Here is a 21,209-nt window from a genome sequence, read left to right as displayed (position 1 = left end):
TCTCAATGCTGAGTCCTCTAGTTGTCATGCCTCATGGTGAGGATTCCCCCTCATCGGACTCCCGTCCTGGCTTCTGCTGCCTGGCCTAAGGCTACTTGGTGAACAGACAGGGCAGGGGCAGCTGCCTTCTTGGTTTAGCAGATGGTCCTGGCCCTGCGCAGTTCCGCTGCTGGCCAGGGTGATGCCTCTTCCAGCCTCTCTAACTGCGGGATTTTGAAGTGTGAAAGAAGTGATCAAAGCTGGGAGCCCGTCTTCTCCAGATTACGTAGATTTTTGAGTGGAGCAGGCGGATGGGAGCGGATGTGGTGTTTGATATGCTTGAGGGACGGGGGTAGCAAAGGTTCAAGTTTTACCCCACTCCTCCCTCTGTTTTCACTGAAGCTCAATCTCTCTCTCTGGATGGGTATGGTATTCCTATGGTGGCTGTCCCCTAGGCTCCCCCCACCACCACTGTCTACTCCATTTCACAGGTGAGAAACTGGGTGGCAAACATTCTCCAAAATCATGCCCGAGACAGCACAGGAGTCCAGGGCCCCTTATTCAGAACAGTGGGCATCTGTACCAGCCAGTCCTCGGACACTGCCCTGCCCTCATGAAGGTGTGTAACTGGTAGACACGGAGCGCATAAGACCTTTTGGAGCCCTGCTGGGAGAGGCACAGAAGATGAGTAGGCTTCTCCCGTCCCCCCTCAGCAGCATAGGACCGACTGACCCTCCCATGGGGTCACCTAAGACCATCGGAAAACACAGATGTTTACGTTATGATTCATAAGAGTAGTAAGATTACAGTTAAGAATAGTGCTGAAACTAACTTTATGGTGGGGGGTCACCTGTATGCCATAGAGGGTTGCAGCGTTAGGAATTCTGAGAACCACCGCTCTAAGTGAGACCGAGGGCAGTGACTCTTCCGTGACTGCCAGAGGAATTCAAGAAGCAGGTACCGTGGGGCCAGGGACGGTAAGGAGGAAGACCTGAGGGTAAAGGCCTGCAGGTTGCAAAGCAGGAGCCTTGGCCTGCCTGGTCAGGTTTAGTGCTGAAGATAAGCAGAGAGTGGAGGCCAAAGGAAGAGGTGGAGCTCAGAGAGACGCACTGTGCCAGGGAGCACTTGTCACGCTTTCTCCTATACTCCACCAGCCCCACTGGATTGCCGTCGTTAGTCCCACTGTGCAGATGAAGAAACTGAGGCTCGAAAGGGTTAGGTAAGCTGTCCATGAGCCTGCATTCAGAGCCACTCATCCTATCCTATGTCTTTTAGAATCTTATGCCATGATTGAGGAGACTGATTCAATTACAGTATAGTATAAACCAATATGTAAATGTTACAGGTAGAATTAATTTTTTAAAAACTGGGTAATCTCTCAGTCAGACCAATTCAGCTGCTATTATGTTGTATGCCATGTGCTTCTGGGCACTGTGGTAAATGCTGGGCACCTCTCAGTAAATGAAATCAGCCAGGCCCTGTCCTCTGCCAGTGGGAGTAGTAACAGGAATGCCTGGCTCTCACTGGGAATCGCTTGACTAAGTAAGGCCTTGGGTGGGAACGTGTCCTTAGGAGGCCTGGGTGAAGAGGAGGGATGGGAGAAGGCAGGGGGAAGGTGGTAATAGGAGCTGGACTTACAACCGCCCCCATGCTGCAGCCACAAGTACTTGTCCCTGGCTCAAAGGGTGCCCACGGCAGGCTCAGCCACTGTTCTGAAGGCCCAGAAAGCCAGCCGAAACCCCTGCTGTTCGTGGCTGGGTTCAGGCTCTCGCTTGCCGGTTCTGAAATGAGCCGGTAGTTTGGCACATGACAGCTGCAGATGAAGAAGCAGCCCCTGTGCAACTCCTGAGAGGACTGGCCACTCTCTGGAGCAGTGCCAGGCTGGCCAAGACCTGCCCCAGAATGCCACACTCCTGACACACTAGTTATGCTCCTCAGTAGCCAAGATGGTGTGTCCCACCCTCTCAGGGCTGGTGTGCTGTTCTAAGCCCCTGACCCCAACCGTAAGACAACAGCTTGCCTTCTGTCACGGGACCTGGTAACAAAACTAGGACTGGTGCCTGGTCTCCCACCAGTTCGTGTCTCACAACGGCTTATTCTAGCCTACCATGGAGGTTCCTGGGCTCAACCGTATTGTCCGACACTCTGCCCTTTTCGTTAGCAGACCAGACATACCTGTCCTGATAAAATGATGTCAGGTGGAAGTTTGGGACACAGCACCCATACGCGTTTTGGGATCTGGTCTGTTAACTCTCCTTCCATCTCAAATGGCATGATAACTACCTCTAACATTAACTGTCACTTCTGGGAGGACCACAAGCTGATAGATATCACAGCTCCTGGCTGGCTGGGTGATGCTCTGGGCTCTTGCCTCTGTGGAATTCACAACACTCTGGCCAAGATAATAGTGACTTTTTCTTTTTTTCTTCCTTTTCCTAAACGGGGAAAAATATATCTGATCTCGAGGTGGCTGGATCCGATTGCGCTCTGTTTTGACATCCATGGTCAGAATAGAGGCATTTTCCTCCTAATACTGAGATGTTTGGCTGGATGAGGGTGGCTTGCACTGGGCTGACTGTCCTGTGTTTACAGCAATTACACAGGTGTATAATTGCACAGGGACATTTGTTGGCTCAGCCCTGCTCAGCCGTGCAGCCACACAGGTTGGGCCAGGGAGAGGGCTGTTCAGTTTGTTTTCCTTTGGCTGGGAACTGCGGAGATGAATAGAGGGAGGGGAATGGGGTTGAGAGATTGTTGCCAAGAGCAATTTGGAGTCTCCTTCATATTAGGCAGAGATGTGTTTTCTTTTCTGAAGCCACCACATAGCAACTTCCACGAAGGGCCTCTCTCTCTCTGTCTCTCTCTCTCTCTCTCTGTGAGTGTGTGTGTGTGTGTGTGTTGGTATTTGTTTTGATTTTTATCTTGCTAGACTTCTCATGACTAAGCAAAAAAAAAAAAAAAAGAAAAAAAAAGAAAGAAAAGAAAAGAAAAGAAAGAGAAAGAAAACAGCTTGGGAGAGTGATGAAACCAGCAAAACAAAAAACAAAGAAAAGAGAAAAAAAAAAACAGCTTGGAGGATAGAGCAATGAAACCAGTCTTTGATAGCATACACTCTGCATGTTGTTACCTAATAAATTTGAATACTGATAGACACCCCCCCCCCCAGGTACTATGAGAGAGTATGAGAATTGATATTTGGTGGATGACATGGGATTGAAGCGTGATGTCAGCCTCCCTCTGGGGGGCTTGCTCCTAGGCTTATGTAAGGAGGGGACTGGTTGCCCTTGCTTTTGCTTTACTTGGTGGGTCCCTCCATTCAGGCCTGGTGTGGAGGGGCTCCATCTATGCTCACTTTCAATCTTACCTTCACTGTGTGCCTCTCCCTTCCCACCCAAACATGGCAGGGATGGTCAGGGAGCAGGGGACAGGGAAGCCCACTGGTCCTAGGACAGGAACCCAGGGGGTGACAATAATACAGTAGCCAACAATCGATCTACCCACAGAACAAATAGAGTAGAACTACTCTTAGATTCCAAGCTTGAAAAGTGGCAAAACTTGGAAGAAGGCATGCAGTCTTTGTGGGCTCTTCCACATCGCATACAAACTACATGCAGCTGAGTGCCTGACCCTCCCAGTGATATTGTGTAACTTGCCTTGGCCCTCAGCAATGTCTGTGCTACCTACACACATGTGGGAACTACACATACATGACTCACTTTGTTTTGTATGGATTCTCACCATTCTTTTTACATTTTTATTGTATTTATTTAATGTGTGTGTGTATGTGTGTGTGTGTGTGTATACACATGTGTGGGGTACAGATGTGCCATAGAAGATATTTGGTGGTAAGATGATGACTTGAGGAATCAATTCTCTCCTTCCACCACATGGGTTTTGGGGATGAAACTCAGGCCATTAAGTTGTCGGTAGACCCTTTTACCTGCTCCACCATCATGCTGGGGTTCTGACAGACAATTCTACTCAGTTATTTAGAGACAGCAATTGCCCCACTGATCTCTGTGAAGCTACCAGCACAAGCCACTGCAGAAGGGACAATGGGCCTGTAGACACTTTCCTTCCTTAGACATAGATGAGACTAGCCAAGGCTTATCTGCATCTAGGAGACAGAACAAAAATAGGAATTTTTTTAAAGGATTGTTTTGTTTTAGATGTTTAGGGTGTTGTTGTAGATGGGTTTGTCTGGCTTTTAAAGATTTATCTAATTTTTCTGTGCATGAATGCTTTGCCTACATGTGCACCACTTGTGGCTTGATGCCTGCAAAAAGCCAGAAGAAGGCATCAGATCCCCTAGAACTAGAGCTGTGGAGGGTTGAGGACCACCGTGAGGGCTGGGGGCCAAGCCTGCATCATCGGTCAGAGTAACAAGTGCTCTGAACTGCTGAGCCATCTTTCAGCATGCTTGTTTCTGGCTTTGAGGCTTAGCCCCTGCTTGTCTCAGGTTCCCTATGTCGCTGAGAATGTCCTTGGAGTCCTGATCCTCTGGCCTCCGCTTTGAAACACAAGGATTACAGATGTGCTTTTGCTTTTAAATAGTAATTTTATTGAGTTGCCGTTCACATACACATACTTTACTCATTTAAGTTGTATAATTCACTGGCCATTTCGTTTATATCTAGGGTCATGTAACTGGTTGCTATAATCAATTTTAGAGTATTTTTTAAATCCCGCCAGAAGCAGCGCCCATTAGCAGTCCCTGCCTACCTCATCTCAAGCAATTGGCTACTTTCTGTCTCCCTAGACTTATTTGTTCTGGACATTATCACGGATGGAGCGGCATCATATGTGATCTGTTGTGATTTCTTTAGTTCACACAGTGCTTTTCAGAGCTCCATCTACTGGGAGCATGCCTCAGTACTTGATTTCATTCTCGAATACTCCTCCTGGCATGGGTCTGTTACATCTTACTTAATCAAGAACACTTCTGTGGTCATCTGTGGATAAGCTCTTGTGTGGCCCTGGGTTTCATTCTCTTGGGTATATGCATAGAAGTGGGATTTCTGGTCAACCCTGTTTAAGCTTTGGGAAACTGCAGGACTGTCTTTCTTGATGGCTGAGGTTTTACACTGTAGTATAAAGGTGTTTCAGTTCCTCCAAACACTCACCGATACTGCTGGATAATATTTTTCAATCACAGTCTTCCTATTTTCTTTGTTTTGTCTTGTTTTCTGAGATGGGGAGAATGGTGCTATGTACCCCAGGTTGGCCTTGGACTTCTGAGCCTCTTTCCCAACTTCCTGAGTCTGGTGATTACAGATGTGTGCCTCCCTCCATTCCTGAAGGCTGGCCGATTTACTCAGGGTTTATTTGCCCAGGGAAACAGTGTCCTTAAGTCTGGAGTAAGCTCAGTCACATTTGCTGCATATCATGAGGACCATTTTCCCTCTGGGATGTCCTTACTGATGTGTCCTCTCATGCCATGTTTCTAAGTTCCACATAACAGTTCTGTAACCTCCGTGTGGCTGGGTGCTGTTTCTCAGTGGCCTCTAAGGTCTGCAATGACACAATTTTGTGTGATCGCTTTGATGATGGAAGGGGTGACACTCTCTCACAGAAGCAACTGAGACATGCTGCAGAGAGGACTCACTTTGATGCTACCGAAGATTGCAAAAGCTTGCCTTTCACCTGAGTGTGTTGCGCACAGGTCGTTTGGCATCCTGGGGCCGCGTGAGCCAAACCTCAGTACTAGAAGCTGATTCCGGTAGATTGGGGGAGTCACTGTGTTAGAATTTGGCAGAACCGGCTGGATCAGGCTTTGCACCTTCAAATTGGTGCTTAGTCCTCCAGCCCCTAGTCTTGACCACATGTTACTTTCACCGCGAAGCCTTTTAAAAGCTCGTAGGTGCTGCTCCCACCTGAGAGAGAGGGCAAAAGCAGAATCAAAGTGGCAGCCAGGCTGCAGGTGTTGGTGAAGTCTGAGAACCCACAGTCTCCTCTGTGCTCCGGCTCCCTCCACTGAGGTAGCAGTAGGTTAGGCTGTCTTTTTCCAGAGAGTTCCACACAGCTGACTCAAGTAGAGCAGTTCAGGCCAAGCCTGGCACAGTACAGCATTTACTTTGTGAAGGGAGATGCTGCCATTTCGAGCAACTCGAAGCCCTTGAACAGAAAGACAACTTTGAACTTTAGCTCTGACCATTCTGGTACACATCCTCAGAGAACGATTGTACCAATTCTTGGAGCAGGAGTTACGAAATGGAACTTACGTGCTCAGAGCCAGGCTCTCTGAGGACAGGAAGCAGATAACCAGACCATCTACCTTAGCAGCGCTGGGTGGCCTGGGGGTGTAGACAGCTGTGATGAGACAGAATTAGACTCAGTGCCACTTTCTTCTCTGTCCCCTCCCCGTGAGGTCCCACCCACTTCTTCTGAACACCTTAGGACTTTTCCTGCCTTATTTTACAATGTATCTAATAGCAGCCTGGCACGCCATTCATTCATTCATTCATTCATTCATTCATTCATTCATTCCTTTATCAGCCAAATATCCCAGCCCTGCTCTGTGAGAAGCAAACCAACCAAAGCTCAGTTTCTGCCCTCAAATAACGTGCCAACAAATTGCAAGCCAAGAACCATCCTGAGACTCATTCCTACCAGTATGATTTTAGAGCTTCCCTCCTGACTTAGACTCAGGAGAGTCAGGAAGACCTGAATCCCTGGCAGAGGGAAGGCAGCTCTGCCTATAAACCTGCCTTCCAGCTCTGCTTCCCACCCTTCCTCACTGTAGCTTGGCCCTAGGCAGATGGCTCAAAAACTGTGTCTGCCTGTTGAAATTTGTTAGCCCTTCTGCACAGTGATGCAGTAAACACTGATGCACAAGCATCTCTGTGCTAAGTTTCCCTGGTACGAAGCCTGGGCTCGTATAGCTGGCTCGCACGGTTGTACCGTTTTCAGGTGTTGGGGAAACCTCCATACGATCTCCACAGTGGCTGCACCCGTTTACACTCCCCCCAGTCATGCCTAGACATCATTCATCATTCGCTTCCCTGATATTAGCAGATATGACTAGGATGAAATAGAATCTTAAAATAGTTTAATTTTGTATTTCCTGGTGGCTAAGATGTTGAACATTTTTTTAAAATGTACTGGTCAGTTATGCTTTTTAAAGTAATGTCTGTTAACTCTCAGAAGCCCTGTTTCTACATTTTTGAGGTGTGTGCGCGCATGTATTATATAGCTCATGTGTGGAGGTCAAAGGACAATTTGTAAGAGTCAGTTCTCTCCTTCCACCATGTGGGTCCCAGGGATTGAACTCAGGACATCAGGCTTGGCACCAAGCACCCTTACCTTCTGAGCCATCTCGTCAGCCCCTATTTTTTTTCCCTTTGAGAGCTATCTGTTCAATTTATTAACCTGTTTAGTGATTGGAAGATTTGGCTGTGGTCAGGTTTTTTTTTTTCTTTCTTCCTATCCTTTATATATTCTATATATTAAATGCTTGTCTAACTTTTGGTTGGGAGACATTTTCTCCCATTTTGCCAGCTGTCTCTTCACTCTGGCGATTGTTTCATTTGCTGTGTAGGAGCTTCTTAACTCTGTGTAGTCCCATCTGTCAACCCTTGGTGTTCCTTCCTGTGTTGCCAGGGTCCTTTTCTCAGTGCCCCCATATCTTAACGTGTTTTCCGGTAGCCACACTTCCAGCCTTGTATTAAGTCCTGGACTAATTCTGAATTGTTATTTTTTCAGTAGGGTGAGGAATGTATATCTAATTCTATTCCTTTGCTTGTGGGTGTCACTTTTCTCGGCACTACTTTGTTGAAGGGGCTTTTTGTCAAATGCATATCTTTGATACATTTTTCAAAAAATTGGTGGTTGTAGCTATGTGGGTTTAAGCCTCAATTCTAGTCCATTGGCTACATGTCTTTATTTACATCAGAATCATGCTATCTTTGTCCCTATGGCTCCGTGGTATACTTTAATATCAGATATTGTGAAACTTCCAACATAGTTCTCTGTGTTTGCTCTTACTGTTTTCGGTATTTTGCATTTTCTTGTGTGTTGTAGAATTTCTCTCTAGCTCTATGAAGAATGTTACTGGAATTTACATGGATATTGCCTTGAATCTGTATATTTAGTAATAGAGCCATTTTTTTTTACCACATTAATTCTGCCCTGGAACAGTGTCTTTCAATTTTTCTGTATTCAATTTTTCTTGTAGAGTTCTTTCACCTCCTTAGTGCATTTCTAGACATTTATGTTAGTTTTTGAAATTATTGTGAATGAGACTTTTCTTTCAGAATTCCTCAGCATTGTTCACTATTGTTCTGTAGAAAAGTTAGTATTTGTGTTCTGCTGCTTTGCAAATATTTATTAGGTCTCACTGTTTCTGCTTGAACCTTTCAGGTCCTTTAATCATAGGATCATGGCAGCCACAGTCAAGACCATTTGACTTCTTCATTTCCTGTCTGTATTCCTTTCTCATTGCTGCAGCAAAAACTTCAAGTACTACATTGATTAAGAGTATGGAAACTGGGTATTCCTGTCTTGTTTCATGTTTTACAGGGAATCTTCCAGTTTTACTGCATTTGGTATAATATTGGCTATAGGCTTGCCTTAATATAGCCTTTATTACATTGAAATATGTTCCTTCTGTTCGTGATTTCTTCGGAGATTTTATCATGAAGGGATGTTGAACTTTGTCAAATGCCTTTTCTGTGAAGATTGTGATTTCTGTCCTAAAGTCTACTATGCTGTATAGTAACCCATGAGGAGGGGAAAAGAGATCTTAAGGGAAGAGAGAGAATAAAAAACTCATGTGATGTGAAAGCAGAGGCAGGAGGGGGTAGAAATGGGTGGGGATAGGAGTGGAGCACCAGCAAGAACCAAGTGTGTCTGGATCCTAGCCACACTCCCCTCTCCCCTGCTGGGCCAAGCCAAGGGGCGGAGGAGGGAAGGCAGCAGCTTTATTCTAGAGATCTGAGCTGTGAGCTCCCACCCCGTAACCCTGACTGGACAATTCACAGGACAGCTGTGCTCCGAGGACCGAAATAATCAGTGTTTATTAAAGCTCCTGAAGGGCGGCCTCAGGGAGGAGGTAAAGAAGGGTCGCATTTCTACTTTCCAACAAGAGAGAGCCAGGTGAGGAAACTTGAGGCAGCCTCTATGTGGGCTCCGAGCCCTCCCCTCCCTTCCTGGGAATGCACAAGGGGCCTGCAGCTTTGGGAGGTGGGAGACATTTTTCTCTTTTTAATGAAGGAAGAGCCTGGAAGGTTCATTTGAATAGGGATTAATGTCCCTACAGCCTGGACCTGCCGAGAAGGAGAAATTCTAGAAGAGTGGAGGTTGCAATAAAGGAAATGGGCTTGGTGTGCTTCCAACTGATGAGGGGGCCTCCCACTTGGCAGCTTTAAAAGGAACAAGTTTGGGGGAGTTACCCGGGCATGGCAGTTTCCCTCTGGATTGTGGTGTGTGTGTGTGTGTGTGTGTGTGTGTGTGTGTGTGTGTCCTGACTGGATGCTAACTAACTAATCTAAAGGTAACTAGGTAAGAAGAACACTGGGAAGTTAGGAAGCCCCCTGAGTGTCCTTGGCCCTCCCTGGTTTGATATTGTTTTTCAAGACAGAGTCTCACTCTGCAGCCCAAGCTGGTCTTCCTGCTTCCCCCTCTCAGGGGCTCCCCTGCGCTGGGATTATAGGCATGCCCTCTATGCCCACCTCTTGGCCCTTGTTTTTGTTATTTATTTGTTTAGTTTGGTTGGTGTTTGGGTCTTGGTGATCTTAAAGAACTTATTTATGTGTCTATGTGTGTGTTTACATATGTATGTGAACATGTATGGGGGTGCCCGTGGAGATCAGAAGAGGACATTGAACCTCTTGGACCTAGAGTTATAAGTAGTAGTGAACCACCTCATACAGATGCTAAGAGCCAAATTCTGGTCCTTCGCAAGAACAGCAAGCGCTCTTAACTGCTAAGCCATCTCTCTAGCCCCTGACTCTTGGCTTTATTTGAAGCAGGTATTAATGCAAACGGTTGATATAGGTTTTCCTCCATTGCTCCATTGCCCTCTCCCCTGACAGGTGCCTGCCCACCCTGGCATTAGTCTGTGTTCCATAGTTGCCTCCTACAAGCTCTTAACATCCCTCCAAAATTCTCCTCGTCCCGCGGCTCTGATGAATCCACTTGGTTCTAGGAAAACCCGGCTCCTCATACCAGGTCACCGGATACGGCCTTCCCTGTTCAGATGGTGTGGCATTAAAGAGTAGAGTAGCTGGCCCACCCTCCTCTACCCTCCAATAAGGAGAACAGAAGCAGTTGCTCTGAACAGTATGGGGCCGGCCATGCCTGCGAGGAGGGATGTGTGAGTCACGGGATGTGGCACTGCCTGTTAGGCCTGTGCTCAGGATCAGCTGCAGGTGGCTGAGTTGTGAGGAACATGGAGGACCTGAGTGAGCGTGCTGGAGGGGACAGTGGTTGGTAGGCCTGGCTGGGAGAGCCAGGAGTGGCTGAAAAGACAAGCCTTTCTGAAGGAGGAGAAACTACCTCCTCTATGCAGTGGCCTTCTTCCTGATCCACAGGGTGTGAGCTCAGGCAGGTAGGGGTCCAATGGAGCCTAGCAGCTACTCCAGATGCCTCAGGCCCTGGGAAGGCGGGCTTCAGCAGGCTGTTGGCTGTGATGGGTGGGGTGTTCTACCCTGCTGCCTCTTTTTTTCCCACTCCCTTCTCTGACGCTGCTCCATGCTTAGAGACAGCTTCTCACCATGCTCCCTGCCCCTCCTTTTCCACTCCCATCGCATAGCCCCTGAGTGAACCTGGCCTCTAGCTGTTGGAAGCCTGTCCAATAACAAGAACACGGAGGAGCTCTGCAAACACAGGCAGAAGAGAGAACTGAGCAGAAGCCAGCCCGAGCGAGCACTCTCTGGGAAGAGGCACCCAGTGGGCCTGGCTTGAGGGGATTTGGGGAGAGGACAAAATGATTGTTGGAAGGTGTGCAAACCTGTAAGCCTTCCCACAGCTAACAGGGCATTGGAGGAGGGGCTTGATCAGTGGGGACAGAGCAGCACCCACCATTGTCCAGGCCCCTGTAGGTTCTGCCCTGCCTTCTCAGAGGCTGCCTTCTGTCTAGACAGTTAGGAGTGAGCCCGAAAAGGAAGCATGAGTCTATACTCCCTCAGCTGACTGGCCCAAGAGAAATGTCCAGTGGGCTGAGGGCTCAAGAGATGCTCTGAGGTGGAATGGTGATGAGCAAAGACATGTGACACAGGCCCTTGGCCCATAGGCGCTGTGGTCAGGGCCTGATTCCAGGCTCTGCTCTGTCGTTAATAGGCTCTGTGACCTTGGCCTAGTTATTTGCGCTATCTAAACTGAGGTTTTCCTATTGGCAATGAGGACGAAGCCTCAGGGATGAGGGGCAGGCCTCTCAATGCCTTGGCCTGTGGAGCATGCTGTCTACATGGGGCCCTTTGGAAGGACCTTTGCTAAGCTGAGCATATCTCTCCCTCAATCCTTCCCATTTCTATCTGCCACTCTCCCTTCCTTTCAACCTTTCCTCTCTCTTTCTCTTTGCCTGAATGTGACTGCTTTAACCAGTACCTAGACAGGAGGGCAAATGTCCCTTCCTCTGCATCCTAGGGCTGGGATGTTCAGATTCTTCTCATAGGGGTTCACCCCAAGAGCAGCTCCCAAGGACTGCTGTTTCTAGCTGCACAGCTCCAACAGAGCTGTTGTGTGTGGAGCTCTGTCCCCTGTCACGGGTCTCTCAGAGAGACCCATGAAACCAAGAGCCAGGTAAGCATCCCATGGAAGCCTCCTAAGAAAGCAGGAGTGGTCACCATGGATCACTCTGGCGGTGTTCCCAGGAGCATGTAGCTGGTGAGGCCCTCACTAAGACAGGATTCACTCTAGGGCCTTGAACTGTCCAGAATTTTAGAAATAAGCCTATTTCAGAACAGTGGGGGCCTTAATCTCACAGCTAGTTCTGGGTGATCAAATTTGGGAGGGGTTGTGTGCTCACACTGGCTAGTGCTGGGCCCAGAGCACAACTCTGATGTGATGGACAGCACTTGGTCACGTTCAGGTGTCCAGGGTACAGTGTTTTAAAGGCAGTTATTCTATCTGTGCAGCCAGAGACTCCCTAAATCTAACTGACGAACGTGGACCAGCACTTAGACGTTAGCAACATTAATGAAGAATGAACTGATAATGAGTTTCCCAAAGTGCTTATTGCCAGGGACTAAATCAGACAAGGTAATTCTGTAGGGGAATCCAGCACGAGAGGCAATAAAGGAAGTAGAAAACACTAGTACAAGAATGTAAACTTTTGAAATGATATCCTTTGATAAGATCAAATGTTATAAGAATAACATTTCACCAGAGACTAGCCTGGCCAAGCTTGTGGCACCTCCACGGGATGGCTGCAGGTGCTCGCGTGGGTTACACTGGCTCTGCAGCTACCCTGTACTTCCTCTGCTCTTGGCCGTGCCCAGGGACGGGGTTACCGGATGTCCCACATTCTTCGAATGCACAGCCTGCTCCTGCCCTGCTGCCACACCATGCCAGGGGGCCATCTGCTGGGCAGCATCTCCCAGGCGGAACTGTTTGGTAGGGCCGCTGTCCCGATCGCCTTGTCTTCTGGGGCCACCAAATGAGACAATGGTAGCATTTCCCTTGCCACCATTGCCATCATGACAGCATGCAGCAGCTGCCTGGCCTTAGGTTATTTCCTGGCTATCCCCATATTGGCCAGTGCTGTTCACAGAGATGTTAGGAGAGAGGGTAATATCTAGGGTCCTCCTCCCAACTAATGTTTAAATTCCTCCAGTCTATGTCCCCCAAAAGGTGACGCTGTTGTCCCAGTTTCTTACCCTTCCCTGGCTGCCTTAGCCCTTGATACACAGGACACCAGGAATGCCATCAGAAGGTGAGTGCCCATCTGAAACCCTCTGTATCACTGTGTCAGAAGACCCTGGACACCCAGACGCACACCCCAGCTCCGGCTGCCTTCTCCGTAGAAAAGACTAATTGACTCAGCAACAGGAGAGACAATAGTTCAGTAGTAAAAGTGTCTGAAAGGGTAGTTAGCAATACTGTGGGTCTCTCGCGTTGTCTGTGCTCAGTTTACTCTCCAGACAGTGGTGAGAGACTCTATTCCAGTCTGTGCCATTGACTTAAGGGAGGGTATGTGCACCCTAGAATCTCCCATGGGCCCCGCATTCCTCTCATCCCAGCCTCATGGGGTCACAGACGGCAGGCTTTGCCTGAACTCATTCACGAACCCAGAGAATGTGACAGTTCTAGGTAGAGGTTGCCTTTCTCTGAAGTTAGTGATGGCAATTAAAGGGGCCAGTCTGCCTGGAGAGATGGGAAGATGTACTCAGGTTGTAAGGATAATCTGACAACTGGGTTGATTCCTTGCAGACAGATTTGCTTTAATTGGTGTTTTTCCTGGCTCACTGAGCCTTGCAGTGCAGAAACCATCTCACTGTCCCCAGGCTACATCACTTCCTGTTTATCTGTGACCCCAAAGCTCAGCATCAAACATAAAATACAAGAGGAATAACTTCCTATTAATAAATGAGGTTACAGTGGACCTGTGATTGTCTCACAGATTCATTAAGAAAACATACATTAACATTCCAAGCACAAGCTGTATTTTAAGGATATACTGTATTTAAAGTATGTATCTTGAAGCTCTTATTTCTATGTCTGCAGTTCTTGCAGAGCTTAGGTTTAGAACCAGGGAAACTGTGACACTTTGAATAAGAATGGCCTCCAACTGGCCATATATTTGAATGCTGAGTCATCAGAGAGTAGCATTGTTTGAGAAGGATTAGGAAGTAAGGGCTTGCTTGTTGGACAGAGTAGGTATTGCCTTGTTGGAGGAAGCGATTCACTGGAGGTGGGTTTTGAAATTTCAGAAGCTCACACCAGGCCCAGAATCTCTTAGGATGTAGCTCTCAACTGATGCTCCAGCGCCGTGAGGGCCACCGTGTGCCCACCATGATGACAGTGGACTAACCCTTTGCAATTGTTAAGCAAGCCCCCAATTATATGTTTTCTAAGAGTTGCCTTGGTCATAGTGTCTCTTCACAGCAATAAGGCAGTGACTGAGATAGAAGCCCTAGGCGTTACTGTGTGAATTGTGTTCCCTCTTTCTCAAAGGTTGGGGGGTCCTCTGGCGACAGGGCAGGGAACAGCTTAATATGCAGGATGTTTGAGGGGTCAGCTCATGTGCAGAGCAGAGGGGCACAAGCAGGAGAGACAAAGGAGAAACTGCAGAGGTGCTCAAAAATCCAACTAACCTCATGGGCTCTCAGGTTCACTCCAGTTTGGGCTAGCCCAGGCCTTTTTAGAGCGTCCAATGCCCTCTGCAGTTATTGAGTGTGATCATTCCATGCAAAGGTGCCACTTTGGGCCAGGTGGCATTCTGCCTTGGGGCCATCCTGAGCACTAACCTTGCTCCTAGCAGCTGCAGTCATGTCTGGGTAGCTCATTTTTATGGCCTCTTCAGCCTGTCTCATCTTTCTCATCAGTTTCTTACCTCTGTGGGCGGAAAGTACCCTATACTTTCTCTCTTTGGTTTCCAGCCTGCAACTGAAACTTGATAGGTAACCAGGAAGAGATAGTGATCTAGCTGAAGGCATAGCATGGGCTTTAGGCTCCGGCTCTCCAGGCCTAGGTACAGGTGACATAAGCACCCGCAGCTATCAGAAGTGAAATAGCACAGCCCAGGTGTCAGCCTTCTCCAGACAGAGCCCTAGGGACAGTCTGCCCAGGCCCCTGGATCCACACCCTTCCTGTGAGGGAGCCAGGACTCTAGGGAAAACACTTTGATATCCCCTGGGACAAGGGTTAGAGTGTGGTGGGGATACAAAAGCTGCTTCCATCCATTTGTTCGTCCCTTCACTTAACTCCCAAGCACCCACAGTGCTGCTGGTACAAGGCTGCAGACCACAGGTGGGCTGTGCACGAAGCTTGCCTGCAGTCCTGGAACCCCTCCCTACCCACTTGCCAACCCAGACAGCTCTTGCTCCTTCTGCTTGACCTCTAGTTCCCACAGCTTTCTCTCATGAGGTTCCCTTCCCTCCCTCGGTCACACAGACTCATGCCCTTTGCTGCCCATTTCAGCCATTTCACAGAGCTGCTGAGGGATGTCCAGTTAGTTCTAATCCCAATCGTCCAGCTACTCTGGGTCTTCTCTGTGGAGTCTGCTACCATTGTGTGACACTGGAGTTTCAATGGCACCACAGGCTGCCAGGCCTCTAAGACGAGGAACTTACACAGGACAGAACATCAAGTCCCTACCCCCTACTTCCCACATACCCAGCTCAGCAGCTCTGTTCCCATAAAATAAAGATAAAGCACTTAATCTTTTTAGCAAATGAGGGGGAAAAAAGTCATTTACAATCAATGTATGTATCCGGAAAAGAGAGCAGTGACATCAGTTGTCCCTGTACAATCAGTTCAATGTCAGACACCATTAAAAGGGTCAGACAGGGAGGGTATGGTGGTACATGCTGTAATCCCAAAACCTGAGAGTCTGGGGTGAGAGGCTGTCAAGTTTGAGGCCAGTCTGGACCACATCATGAGTTTCAGAACAACGTGGATCACGTCGCTAGCCAATGTCTTGAAACACCAGAGAATGATAAATGAACAGCCATTGATTATCAGGAAGTGCTGTTTACAGAAGAGATAGACTGGAAACAGGATCGCACACATGGCTATGGCTACACTGGCATGGCCGGCAGCCCTAGTGGGCAATATTTCCAAGGTCTCTGGAACCGGTTTGCCACAGCAGCGTTGAGAGATAGCTTGGGGTGATCCCAGCTCCAGGGAGCCTGGCACATCCTCTGTTCCTGCAGAAAGCCCCCAGTTATGCTTCAAGTCCTCGGGGACAGAAGTATCTCAAAGGACCCAGATACTGGCCAGCTCGTTTTAAAGCTGTGTTAAAGGGGCGGGGTTTGGGTGTGTGCCTCTTTTAAGTTTTACCATTTAGTTTTTGGTGGTGAATATTTTTGTTTGTTGAGACAGTTTCTCTGTATGTAGCCTAAGCTGGTCTTAAAGCTTTGGTCCCCTTACCTCAGCCTCCCAAGTGCTGGGATTACAAGTTACCTTTTAATTTTTACTGACTATAAGGCCAGTTTCAAAGTGGTGCAAAGCAGTAGCAGACTCAAGATACATAGCAAAAGCAGCCAAAAAGACCCCCTGGTTCTGAAGGCTTGGGAAGGTGCAAATACTTGGATGCCTGAGCTGCTCATGTCCTGGTTTTTACTACCAAGCGGCTGGTCCACCACCTCTTCCCTTTCCACCCAGCAAACCTGGATCTGGATGATGGCTCAGCTGAGGGCCTGGATCTGTTTCCTGGAGGAGGAAATACGGGAGTCAGTGCAAGAAGTGGCTGCCTTCCCTACTCCAGAAAGCAGCACTGGAGGCCAAGAGCCGAGAAGTGCTCCTGGCTCTCCTGGACCCTGAAAGCTTCTTGTACCACAACCCCACTCTCCCAAGCCCAGTGTTGCAGAGAAGCGAGTGTGCAGGCTTGCAGCACTTCTTCCCAGCATGCTCAGCAGGTTAGGGAAGGCCTCACATTCAGGTTCAGTGCATAACGCTGGAAGCCGGAGTTGTACAGACCTACCTTGGCAGGCACCAACTTGAAGTCTTCTTTAGATCCTTCCATCCCCCTGAGCATCTTGTCCTGTGGCCTGCCACCCAGTTTAGTCATTCTTCACCTCCTCAGATGCCACCTTAACTCCTGCCTCCCAGATTCTGCTTTGAGCTCTCCCACACATCCTCTCTCCACAGAACAACCTGTTAACACACAGACTGAGTGTGTCACTTGCAGCTCCCAGCTCCTCAGAGAGGCCCCAGAGTAATTAGACCGGACTCTCTGTTCTTTACACGAAGGTATCAAAACACAGAAGGGCCTACCCAGGGACCAGCATCTTGGACCCCATTTGGGAGTCTAGTGTACATGCAACACCTCAGGCTCCATCCCAAACCTTCGGGATCAAAAACCGTGTGCTGCAAGCACATGGGAGTTTGAGAAATAGCCTAAGGGAACCTCACAACCTGCCTAACCTGCCCCTTTGACTTCACTTAGGACCAGAACACCCCATGTGGTAGGCTTTGCTGAATCCCCAACTAGAGGATCCCCTAACCCAAGTCCTTGTATACTATTTATTCCTTCATTTTCTCAATTAAGATTTCTTCTTTCCAGATAACGTTTAGGTTAGTGTCCAAATGACAAAAACAACCAGAAAAGCCTATCAGTGAGGTAGGTCATTACTTCCAGTGTTCTCTCATATGTCTTAGAAATCTTAATGAAGAAAATGCCTCCCTTGGATTAGCCTGCAAGCAAGTCTGTAAGACATTTTCTTGATTAATGATTGATGTGGGAAGGCCCAGCCCATTGTGGATGGTCTGGTGTCCTGGATGGCATAAGAAAGCAGGCTGAGCCAGCCATGAGGAGCAAGCCAGTAAGCAGCACCCTGCCATGGCCTCTGAATAAGTTCCTGCCTCCAGTTCCTGCCTTGAGTTCCTGTTCTGACTTTCCCAGACAGTACACAATAAGCTGTAAGCTGAAACAAATCCTTTCCTCCCCAAGTTGTTTGGAGTGTGGTGTTTATTATAGTAATAGAAGCCCTATGAGACACAGACATACTTAGAAGGAGATAAGGCAGGAACACACAGAGCCAGGCCCTGGGCAGGATCCCAGAGAAAGCAGAAAGGGCTGAGAATGTGGAGTTCTGACCCAGGGCAAATCAGTTATGTTAGAAAGATTAGTTCCACATGACAGGCAAGTGTTGCCTTGCTCCGTGTTGTCAGCAGCAGAGGAAAGTGTCCCTCCAACTCCTGGCCCTGGTAGCTCCTTACCCTCCAACTATGTCATAGGCGCCATGGCCCCTCTTCATGTCTGTTCTCATGCCACACACAAAGGGATCAGATCAGGGACATGCTAAGCACAGGGAAAGAACAAAAGTGGTAAACAAAGAGCAGGCTCAGCTCAAGGTTGCCAGCAGCTAACACAGCTGATAGAGGAGAGGGGCCCCAAAAGGGACACCAGAGGTCCTGGCCAGTGACAGGCATACAGGACAGGTGCTGGCATGAAGAGACTGGTCCAACCATTCAAGGTTGGCAAGGCAGGCCAGGACATGGCCGGTCCCAGTGAAACTGGCTTAGAGACTAAAGGTAACAGTGACAGAAGGTTGTGGGGCAGGAGGTGCTGTGAACCGCCCTGAGGTCAGATTGTGTGCGGCACGGTGGTAGGAGTTGTGGAGGAGCACAGCTAGCTGGTTCTGTGGAAAGACTGTAGATATAGTCACTTCTTTACTGAGCCAGCATATGCACAGCAAGTGCCGCATTCCATCAGAGTCCACAGGCAACCGGCATCTGCTACTGCTCTCCAGGGGGCACAGACCAGAGAGGACAGCAAGAAGTGCTGAGCAGGGCAGGCTAAGAGCCGTGCTGCTCAGAACAGTGGTGGCCTCTGCCTCTTCCACCTGGTGACGCCAGTGAAGAACAGCTATCCTGTGGAGAGAGAATAAAGGGACAAACTTTATTTTTCTATTTTTCTAGATTAAAAAAAAAACAGCATCTATATATACATAAAAAATACATGTAAAAATTATGTATATGTATATATATGTTCATATATATCAACAAATGTAGCAAATTATTATCAACTATGCAGATATGGACACCAATGCAAATATGTCAAATAACCTATATATATAAACATATGTGTATATATAGGTTATTTGACATATTCAACCTATATAGATATATATATAACATATTTGACCTATACATATATATAAACATATGTTTATATATATATATAGGTTATATGACATATTTTTTGCATTGTTTATATATGTTTATAGATAAAAAGATGTTTATATATATATACACACACACATATATATATGTATGAGAAGGTATACTCCAAACTCCAGGATTCCTCCCTTTTTATAGCATACCCCTTTGAGGCCCTACTGTCCAGATCCATACAAGGATTATGAGACTGTGTGTGTATGTGTGTGTGTGTGTGTGTGTATATATATATATATATATATGTATATATACACATATGTATATATACACATATACATGCATGCATACATACATGCATACATATAGAGGTCACCAGAAGCTAAATGGAGAAGAATGGAGAATTAGTGTTTAAGCAATACCAGGTCTCTGGGGTGATAAAGGCTCAAAATCGGTAGTTGTAATTCTGCATGTTTTATTTAAATTTTTAAGTTAAAATTGATGCCTTTAAAAGTGGCAAAAAATTTTATGTTATCTGTACTTAATTTATTTATGTTTTCCAGCCTTTGGACTGGACATAAGTCAAGTTAAACTGCAGCCAGCTTTCCTCACTGGATGTAGTTTCCACAGTTCCTCTGTGCTAAGATCAGGCTGCCCTCCATACTGAGTTCTGTTTCACCATGTGAACTAAACCACAGCCCACTCATCCTTTGTTCTTTAAATGAGTGACATTGGAGATGTTCCCAGGGCTTTTGCTCTTAAAAACAGTACTTCTGGGAACATCGGTTTCTGTTCTCCCAGGACACATGCCTAGGAGTTTCCTGTTCTGCAGCAGAAGTGGGGTTGCTGGGTAAGAGGTACGCGTTCCACTGCATAACACAATTCTGGGTAGTTTTCCACAGGTCAGTACCATTGTCAGCTCGCAGCTGAACATTGGGTCTGTGTTGCCCCCAGCCTCCCTCCTGTCCTCATCAAGAGCATCAGGTCTTTTCTTGAGCTCCAGAGCTGCCATTTGTGAATTTACAGCATACCTATTGTCCACTGTCAAGGACAGAAGTGCTTCCTCCAGGCCATGTGACCCAGGATCTCAACAGTAATAAAGGCCTGTGTGGGACAACACGGCCCTTGCTCTGTAGACAAAGAAACAGAGACCCAGAATGAAGACAGACCTGGTATCTGGTCAGGGTGTTCCACCAGCTACCTGGTGCTCTGGTGAGAGGCTGCTTCTTAGAATGTGTCCTGATGGAGGCAGGCAGAGCCCTGCTGCAGTCTGACTGCCTGGCTCCGACTGAGTTCACTCTGCTGGTAGCCAGGAAACCCCTCGAGATGAATCTGTGTCCATGGCCGAGTCTGAGAGGAGTTCATTGTTTGCACATGTTCTGTTCCTGAGACCCTGGAGGAAATGCTAGGCTTGGGGATTTCCTTGGCTTTCCCCTTGACTTAGAGCCAAATGAAAGTGGCCACGCCCTAGTAGCTCCAAATGAGGCCAAGTGACCTAGGCCAGCTGGGACATCTCCTGGCTGGTCCCTTTCCTCTCACTACCCTGCTGGGTAGAGTAGGTTCTAAGCTGCCCAGAAGCCAATTTTGCTCCAGTCTGACTTCTTGATTTTCCTATAATGAAGCATGGGGGCTGGAGTCTGGTGGAGTTTCACTTTCTCCGGTGGCAAAAACCAGTGGGATGACATGCCTTAAAAAGAGAGGGGACCATCTCTGTTTAACACATGGGATAACTGCCTTGGGTGGGTGGGAGGCAGTGTCCTGTCATTAGTAAGTATCACAAATGGGTCAGCAAGTCCAAAGACTAGACCTTTTGTCACAACCCTTCCTACAACAAAATGCCCATCCAGAAGGCAAGGACAAACCTCAGGATCCTCCAGTCAGGACCTACCAGCTTAGGGGTCTGTGGGCACATTTTTCCATTTGGCTGTCACTGATGGCCCTGCATTCCTCCCCCAGAAGCTCTGAGTCCGCTGAAGCCACGCAGCATTGGGTCCCACACAATTATGAAGCTCAAAATCGTGATCACTGAAGTGCACATCTTATAGGTAAAAATGTAAACAAAAGACGAAGGAAAAATGATCCCATAACTTAGAAACTCAGCACCCCCTGTCCGGCATTAGTTGGTGTTTATATTTTCTCTCTGTACATCACAAACATGGTCTTTTACTGCACGGGCACTCCTAAATCTTATTTTTCTCAACCATTCAGAGTGAGCTTTTCCCATAGAAACCTGGGCATAATTTTAAACTGTTTCAAGTTAGAAAAGTGACACACTGTTGTAAAAGGAAAGAAAGAAGAAATGGGGGAAGGATGGAGAAGTAAACAAGAAATGAAAACTAAAGTCATAATCTTGTAATTCTTCTGAATGTTATATATATATATATGTTTATGTATGTCATTCATATATATAAACACATATATATGTCATTCATATATATAAACATATATATATTCCCAAACATTTTTGTGAACATCTCTTTTTAAAAAACAAATTGGAATCACTTTATACATAT

The 21,209-nt window shown here is 47.4% G+C and overlaps 1 protein-coding gene across 2 annotated transcripts in view; it reads left to right on the top strand.

Annotated features, from left to right (window-relative positions):
• The window catches only part of Zbtb7c (zinc finger and BTB domain containing 7C), a 317,429-nt gene that overhangs the window by 235,572 nt on the left and 60,648 nt on the right, over window positions 1–21,209 (top strand). The window lies entirely within an intron of this gene.

This window comes from Meriones unguiculatus, chromosome 2 (genome assembly GCF_030254825.1).
Source record: "Meriones unguiculatus strain TT.TT164.6M chromosome 2, Bangor_MerUng_6.1, whole genome shotgun sequence".
Lineage (NCBI taxonomy): Eukaryota > Metazoa > Chordata > Mammalia > Rodentia > Muridae > Meriones > Meriones unguiculatus.
Note: the sequence above shows the minus strand (reverse complement) of the source record. Positions and strands in the feature narration are given on the sequence as shown.